The sequence below is a fragment of the Fundulus heteroclitus genome, chromosome 22 (assembly GCF_011125445.2).
Source record: "Fundulus heteroclitus isolate FHET01 chromosome 22, MU-UCD_Fhet_4.1, whole genome shotgun sequence".
In the NCBI taxonomy this organism is placed as follows: Eukaryota; Metazoa; Chordata; class Actinopteri; order Cyprinodontiformes; family Fundulidae; genus Fundulus; species Fundulus heteroclitus.
Window position 1 is genome coordinate 33,935,023 of NC_046382.1, and position 9,021 is coordinate 33,944,043.

A 9,021-nucleotide genomic window follows, 5' to 3' on the forward strand; every position below is an offset into this window, starting at 1 on the left:
ATGCGCCCATCTAGCACAAGTATGGGGCCAAGGGAATGCCATGATATGGCAGCCCAAACCATCACTGATCCACCCCCATGCTTCACTCTGGGCATGCAACAGTCTGGGTGGTACAGTTCTTTGGGGCTTCTCCACACCATAACTCTCCCGGATGTGGGGAAAACAGTAAAGGTGGACTCATCAGAGAACAATACATTTTCCACATTGTCCACAGCCCAAGATTTGCGCTCCTTGCACCATTGAAACCGACGTTTGGCATTGGCACGAGTGACCAAAGGTTTGGCTATAGCAGCCCGGCCATGTATATTGACCCTGTGGAGCTCCCAACGGACAGTTTAGGTGGAAACAGGAGAGTTGAGGTGCACATTTAATTCTGCCGTGACTTGGGGAGCCGTGGTTTTATGTTTTTTGGATACAATCCGGGTTAGCACCCGAACATCCCTTTCAGACAGCTTCCTCTTGCGTCCACAGTTAATTCTGTTGGATGTGGTTCGTCCTTCTTGGTGGTATGCTGACATTACTCTGGATACCGTGGCTCTTGATACATCAGAAAGACTTGCTGTCTTGGTCACAGATGCACCAGCAAGACGTGCACCAACAATTTGTCCTCTTTTGAACTCTGGTATGTCCCCCATAATGTTGTGTGCATTGCAATATTTTAAGCAAAACTGTGCTCTTACCCTGCTAATTGGACCTTCATACTCTTCTCTTATTGGTTCAATGTGCAATTAATGAAGATTGGCCACCAGGCTGGTACAATTTTAGCCATGAAACCTCCCACACTGAAATGAGAGGTGTTTCAGTTACATTGTCCAACCCCTGTTGGACCATGATGCAAGCTGAGCTTTGTCATTTAAGATCAACAGATGACTTTATCTCCTGTGCCTTTCTTCGAAAGAAGTCCAGTGGTTTTTATTTGCCAGCTCACTAAAAGTTTGCAAATAAAGGGTTCCCAAATGTCTCTTATTTATATATATATATATATATATATATATATATATATATATATATATATATATATATATATATATATATAGTAAATAGAATTGGCCCAAGGACTGAACCCTGTGGTACTCCAAGTAACCCTGGAGTTTTAAGTTTTATTAGTAACATAAATAAACTGGAATCTGCCAGATAGAGAAGATTTAAACCAATCCAATGCTTTCTCCTTAATCCCTACAGTATGTTCAAGTCTTTCTTGGAGAATATTGTGATCAACTGTATCAAAGCTGCACTGGACAAGAACAGACACAAATTCATCATGAGAATTTCACCAGAGCTGTTTCAGTGCAAGGATAAGCTCTGAAGCCTGACTGAAACTCTTCAAATAGGCCCAGACTATCTTAAGAGATAGTCCTGTCGAGGGTTAGGAGTGATCTGGTTTGCTCGGCAGAACATCGGGAACGCTCTGACCTTAAATAGCGGATATTAAACATGTTGGATAATTGTCTAGGCCCGGTGTTCCCTGAGGACAAACGAGCATGCAGCCTGTTGAATGTGACGTGCCGCCAATCAGAAAGTGAGGTGAAGGAAACCCCAAAGTAAAAAAACAAAAAATAACTAACCAAAAACACAGTTCACCTCCATATGATAGTGCTGCAAATGTAGAGCCCCCCGTTCAAGCTGTCTCATCTCCTTTAACGCCTTTTCTTTTTCTTGTGTTTTTTCTCTGTTAAAATTAATCCACAAACTATCACCATTATTTTTCCTTGCTGTTGATGTTTATTTACCCTCAACTCATGTTTAATCTTGAGAGGATTATTAGACCGTTCATAACAATTAAAGTAATTGCTTCTCACCTTGTCACAATAATCTGTTAATCTCGGGTTCACATCACCCTATTAATCATCGGGGAGAGGAATTTGATGGTAGAAAATCCTGATAAAAAGTTGCGTGGACTTTTAATTAAGATGTAAGAAGGCTTATGAACATTTTTTTTTGTTTGTATAGTTATGTGTCACCAGCGCAAACATGAATAACATTTCAGTTTTGAAAGACTATGATGATCTATGATTAAAGTCTGATATGGAGTGAAATTGAAGTTAGAAAGGATTCATAAAGCGGTTTGGCTGCAATTCACCACTTTACCATCTGTGTCTCTATTTTCTCCTGTCTCAAATATGAGCATACACCTGGGTAGAGTTGGCAAGGACCGCACATTTTCATTGGTGCAGATGGAGCATCTTTATAGTGTAGCATAAGGTTAAGTAACATTTTTGTTCACTCTATGCTATGATATTTGCGTAGCATTTACCCAAATTCTGTAGCAGTGGTACATTTGTGCTGCACTTCAAAATACTACACTTGCGCTATTAGATTAATAGAAAGACAATTCTGGACCATGTGTTTGTATGACACCGAAATGCTAAAGAGAACTGCAACAATGTGACATTGGTGGGAGATAATGTAAGTTTACTTGTAAGACACCCAGAAATTACAAATTTTATGAAGCAAAGCTTGTATTTCTGTAAGTAATGGCAAAGTGAAAAACTATCAAGATTATTCGCTCTCGGTAAAGCTGATGTTATTCAGAGGACATCTCTTTCATATTTTAGTTTTTGTGCTACAATTTTCTTTTCTCTTCTATTTAGTGTACATGGTTCGACTGGCAAGCACAGTTTTTTTGGGGGGGAGGTGGCATTTATTGGCCCTTTGTGTCCCACTCATAAATATTTGGATCTAGTGTTTTAGTCTTATGTGGCTCTTGTGTTGACTGATTGGTACATCACTGCCTGCACCTTGCTGTTATAAATGCTGATATCTGCATCATTTAGGATTTTCCTACACTCTAGAAGTGTTTTGCCTTTCGGGTTTGCAATGAGGAAATTCGTTTTGCAGAAGATTTGGGTCAAACTCAGTAGAGTAATTATATTAGATATGGTGATTATATGTTTTCTCTTACATACTAATTATAATATTTTTTTGTATATAAAAAGATATATAAAAGGGTAGAGGGAGTTTAGTTGCTAGCAGCACTGAAGAGACAGAGGTATGTGTCAACAGGCACAGAATGGTTTCTGCTTTGTGCAAGCTTTGTTTTAGTTCTCGTTTCTCTAACACTCACTGACAAACAAGCAATAACACACATAAAAGTTGTTCCTACCTCTTTATTTTTCACATATCTGATTACCATAAAGAAGAAGAAGAAGAAAGGTTGACTAGCAGTCTTAATATTACCATAAGCTGACTCAGCAAACTTTCCAGTTTTCATTTCTGAACATCATATTATCTTGCTACAACTATTTGCACTTAGCCAACTTTCGTTGTAAACATGAGATAAAAAGCAGACGAATTATTTAATCATTTTCAATTTGTTTTCTTTTTGTGCAACACGATTTAGAGGCAGCACTCATGCATTACCCCGTCTTGAAACCTTAAAACTGCTCAACTCATTTTATAAGAAGAACAAACAAATAAACAAGAAAATCGTTTGAAACATTCTCTACATCTCTAACCTGTTTTAGTTGCTGTCAGGTGCAGCAGGGGCAGCGTGACATACAGGTAGACAGGTAACTACCCAGGTGGGGCTTTTTTTTTTCTCAGATAACATTGAGTCACTCTTTATGATCTTGTTGCTCCTGGCGACTGTAGCTCAGGCAGATACTTATCAAGGTGTGCTTCATGTGTACACTGGGACCTGAGTATCATGTTTTCCTTAGCAATGATGACTCACTCCTAGCAAGGTTTCCTTATCATCCCTCCTCTAAAACTTTGTCATGGTTAATGAAACTGCTTTACACAAGAATTATTGAAATAATGTTGGGAAGTTTTACAAACTATGTAAAAGCTTTTAGTTCCATTTGTTTGGGAGATATTGGCATATCATTCACCAGAAACCTCTCTTGGTCAAAATGTATATACATTTCATCCTCAGAAGGTTTAAATAGACTACAGAACCAACTTTTTGATTATGCTGATTATGTTAAAGTGGCAAATATCCACCTATAGGGGACACCATGCACCTTAGAAGTTTTTAAATGAAAATGGCTAAACTACTTTTTGAAAAATGCATTATTGCAGGGGTTCCCAACAGATTTACGACAAATACCATTTCACTAGTAAAATTTACAAGTATCATCATTTTGTTATGTCAAATAAACCGTAAAACAGGGTTCTGACTTTTTGTTGTGTTATGTCATGAAAAAAAAAATATACTATCCACAGAATGACCTGTTGAAAGGAACAGTTTTATTATTCTTTTTACAATGGAGGCAAAATTTATAGTTCTGAAGTTAGGAATATTAACAGGAAGGTTCCTTAAAGTAGAACTTCCAGGAAAGCAAAATGTTTCTTCCCATCCCCAGCCTCAAAATCCAACATGGCTACCATTCATATAGAAAGAGCTGCACAAAACAGTTTTGTTTCCACCTCTGAAAAATGTTGTCAATACGTCTTTCACATATATATATATATATATATATATATATATATATATATATATATATATATATATATATATATATATATATATAGTACTATATATCATCATTTAGTGAACAAGCTGCTAGAGTGCTTGAAAGTAGAAAATGCAGAAAAATACGTTGATGTACTTTGCTAACAAAAGTTAGCCTGATCCCTGGTCGCATCAACTGAAGAGTCCCACTGCCTTTCCAAATGTAGAACTGGTACATTGATAAAATGAAAGCTAAAATTACCATCAACACTTTTCTTGGTCCAATGTCACACATTTTGGATTATACTGGGAATTCTTGAAGTTTTTGCACTGCACTTTCTGAGAATGTTTCTGTGTAAACAAAATCAATTAGCTTGAGTAAGTAAGTGTCTCTTGGTTTCCATTCGCTGCACATCACAGTCAATTTGTTCCTATTGGTTCGCAGCATATTTTAACCCCTTAACTGTCATGTGGACACCGGTGTCCCCTTGTAACGTATGTCAGACTTCTAAGTGTTGTAGTTCCTACCAGATATTTCTATTTTAAAGACTCTGGTTTCAAAATGATCATCTAGGCCTTCTTCCTTTGATTGACACCCCTTTTGACCAACTGCATTGATCCATGATTTCTCCAGAGTCAATGTTATTCACCATAGCTCATTTCTTGAAACCCCTCCTCCTGTTTTCCCGCACATTGCTCGGGCCAGTCAGTTTAGACGCTCATTCTGACACATGCAGCTTTTAGCCAGTAAGATTACCGTCATGGGGATGTATCACTTTTGTCTACACAGCAATAGCATGGGTAAAGCGAATCTGTTTGCAGTGCTGTGTATGCGTTCTTGTGTGTAAAAGCCATTTCTCTGTGTTAGATATATATTAAACAATGGTGTGTGTGTGTGTGTGTGTGTGTGTGTGTGTGTGTGTGTGTGGTGACTGCACTGTAACTTCATAGTTTATCTGAAAAATACTCTTTTTTTTTTTTACATAGTAGGCAGACATTGTGCACGTTTGTGTTCAGTCCTACCTATGTGTGTGTGTGTGTGTGTGTGTGTGTGTGTGTGTGTTAGTTTAGGTGGTGGGTTTGGTGTGCAAGGACTCCACGCTGGTGGAGCTGTTTTTGTTTTATGTGTCTTCTTTGTGCTTAGATGTGTGCGTGTGGGCGGGGTGTTAGGTGAGTATGTCTGATGACTTCTCTTGTGTCTGTATAAAAAAAAACATCTCTGTTTGTTTCCCTGTGCTGCCATTTTCTGTGTGAAAAAAACTGAAATTCTGATAAAACTATTTACAATGCTCAATAGCAAAATGTACATTTCTTTCTGTTTATTAGTCCCCTCCTGCATTTGAGTCATGATGACATGGAATCTGTGTATAGAACACCCTTTCTCTGAAAACAAGCTTGCATTAGAGCCCTTACCAATGTCTCTATTTAGAAGTAAACAGGAGATGAAGCCTTTTAAAGTTGGCATGTCCATTTAGGCACTGTTTGGAAACATTGGCTAGCTCTTGGAGAGCACCTAGACATACCTACAAAAAAAGAAAAAAGAAAAAGAAACAGCTTCAGGATAGTCATTTTATGCTATTACCTTCACATTTGAATCTATCACATAAAAGACTTGTCTCTTTTTGCTCCATTTTTCCCCCCAGCCAGCACCTCCTTGCATCAACCTGTGGTAGCTTGATGAAAAAAAAAGAAACGAAACAATTAGCAAAATCCAGTATATGGATAAAAGAAAAGACAATACACATTTAAGTGTGTTCCTACTTCAATAACAAAAAAATGGTTTCCAGTGTGCAAAATTAGACTGCATAGTTAAAGAAATGTTATCTTTAAGAAGACACCAAGCTTTTGCATCTACTCCAAAGGGTTTAAGAACAGCATCTAATTGATTTTGGGTTAAAATAACTTAACTTTTTTAATTTAGTTCAGTTTCATTAAACAGTCTAGTATTCATTTATGTATTTTCTTATTTGTGTATCACTTCCACATAAGTAAATCCACTTTTTACTTTTGTCCAGTGTCAGTTGCATTTTTCTTTGGGATTTAATGTTGATTGTTTAATAACTGAAAAAAAAATAACCTACTGATCAAAAGTCTTGTATAAATGTATTTAAACCAGGCTACAGCTTTCTAGATTCCCAATAGGGTTACAGTAACTAAAAATAAACAATTGAATAAATTGTTGGACTAATCTGAACAATGGAATGACAGTGAACTGCAGGTCAAATATTTTTGCCGTTAAGGAAGAAAAAAGCAAAAACACTTACAACTTTATATTGGACTATTGCTGTAATTTTGCACAGACACACATAAACAGACACTTCCTTCCTTTTTAATAGGGTGTGGGTTTGAAGGGGGTAGGGAACTGGGCAATGAAGGTTGTATTTCTGTGTATGTGAACGTTCAGACATCTGTGAGTGAGAATATGCCCAGACATGTCTCAAACCAATCTTACCACACACACACACACACACACACACACACACACACACACACACACACACACACACACACACACACACACACACACACACACACACACACACACACACACACACACACACACACGCACTATCCTTTTTTTTTTTTTTTTATCTAGACGCTGCTGAGTTGCAAACACAGGTAACAGACAAAGACACCCACAGTCCTGGCTTGTGGATGAACATCAGCTGCTCAGGTTTACAACCAATAATAAATTGATCCCAGTTCACACTCTGTTATAATTATATGTTTGTCCAACCACAGAAATTTTGCAATAATAACAATAATAATTTGAATTTCTTCAACCTGAGTGTCTCGGGTAAGCCTTTCCTAGACAACATGTACTGTTGTATATTACATTTAGCTCATAACTCAAGTGTATTAGTTTAGAACACTAGAAAAATCTTTTTCTTTTCTGGTCAGATTGGCCATTTGTAAGTGTGGTATTTTTAAAGAGATTCTGTAAAAGGGAAGTGTGGGAAATAAAAATGGAGAAATGTAGGTCAAAAACTGACACATGCATGAACGCATCTCTGTTACAATCCTTTGCAAGGCTCTTACCCAAATGAACCGGGAGGCTTTTAACCAAGTGTTGTCAAAGACATGAGTGAAGCTGCTTCTCTAATCCTAAATGCTTAAGTACATGGCAACTGGAATTCTTGAAGACCTTTCACCTCTCATCCAGAAGGCCTCTTCATTTCAGACATGGGCTGAAAAGAAGGCTTATAATTTTTTGTCAGCAACAAAACTAAAAGGGCCATTAAGGTCACTAATAGTGTCAATAATTACACAATAATTCAAACATGTCCTTAATGACGCCCTGTGTGTTGTGAATACAAGCTTCTTTTGGATTTGGTCATATGTAAGTGATCTGTGGTGAAACATACCTGTTTTATTCTCTCACTAAGTAACTTCTTTGTTCTATGGCCCGTAGAGTTGAATGCTGTTGGGGTAGTTTCTTCTTGTCTACAGCTGAGGTTGCAAAACAAACATACAAACAAAAAAATATAATAGCCTAATAAGATAAGATCCGAATGGATAAGGTAAACCCCTCTTATGTATTCAGATGTCCTGGTAGTGGTTTTTAGTCCTAGTAGTGCTGGTTTATAACAGCACACCTTGATATAATAATTATTCATAGTAATACCATTTTACCATTTACCATTTACTTTAGATTGTGAAGTGTGCACTTAACAGTCCAAATGTACATGCAACTACCACTTGTCTAAAATGTTGCAGATAAATCAAAAGCCAGAGAGAAGGTATCACTCAAGCAAACTTCATATGACCATGTAAGCCATTGGTCATTCCCAAAGTGGGGCTCCTGACCCAAAGTGGGGTCGTGAAAGATTTTTTATGTGTCACTGATTGAATCTTGTATCTCTTTTTAAGAATCATATACATGTAGTTCATTACACCGCATGGGGGAGCGCATTGTTTTCTTGACTGCGGTCACCATGCCGATTTATAGAGCAAATCCACCTAATTAGGACTCAGTCACCAAGGGAAAGAAATGGATACTTGGTTAAAAAAAGAAAGACATGTTGAAAGACCAAGCTACAAAATATTGATGACGGGCTACGGAGACTAAAGATCTATTCAAAAGGAAAACCGTACGACTATCTCAGAAGACAACATTTTTTTTTAACAAAGCTGATAAGAGATGCTTTGACAAAGACACATACACTGAAGATCAACCCCCCACCCCACCCCTCGTCAAAGGCCAGTCTGAGAGTCTAAGAACCAGGTAAAGAACCAGCTGCCATGAAAAGAAAATCCAGGTCAAGGCCCTCCTTTAGCTACTGGATTATAAATAATTTCAGCTAAAATTAAGAAGCATGATATATATATATATATATTAGAAACATTTGGAAACCCTTTATTTGCCAACTTTTAGTGAGTTGGCAAATAAAACCACTGGACTTCTTTCGAAGAAAGGCACAGGAGATAAAGTCATCTGTTGATCTTAAATGACAAAGCTCAGCTTGCATCATGGTTTCTTAATATGTGGTGACAGAAAAGAAACACGCACAATTGCAACCTTTTTTATCCCGCCTGCCACTATACACAAGCATTACCATGTGTCACCCAGCAACAAGTGCAGCATGTAGGCATTTCTGAAGGAATCAAGAATACACACAATGCTGTAC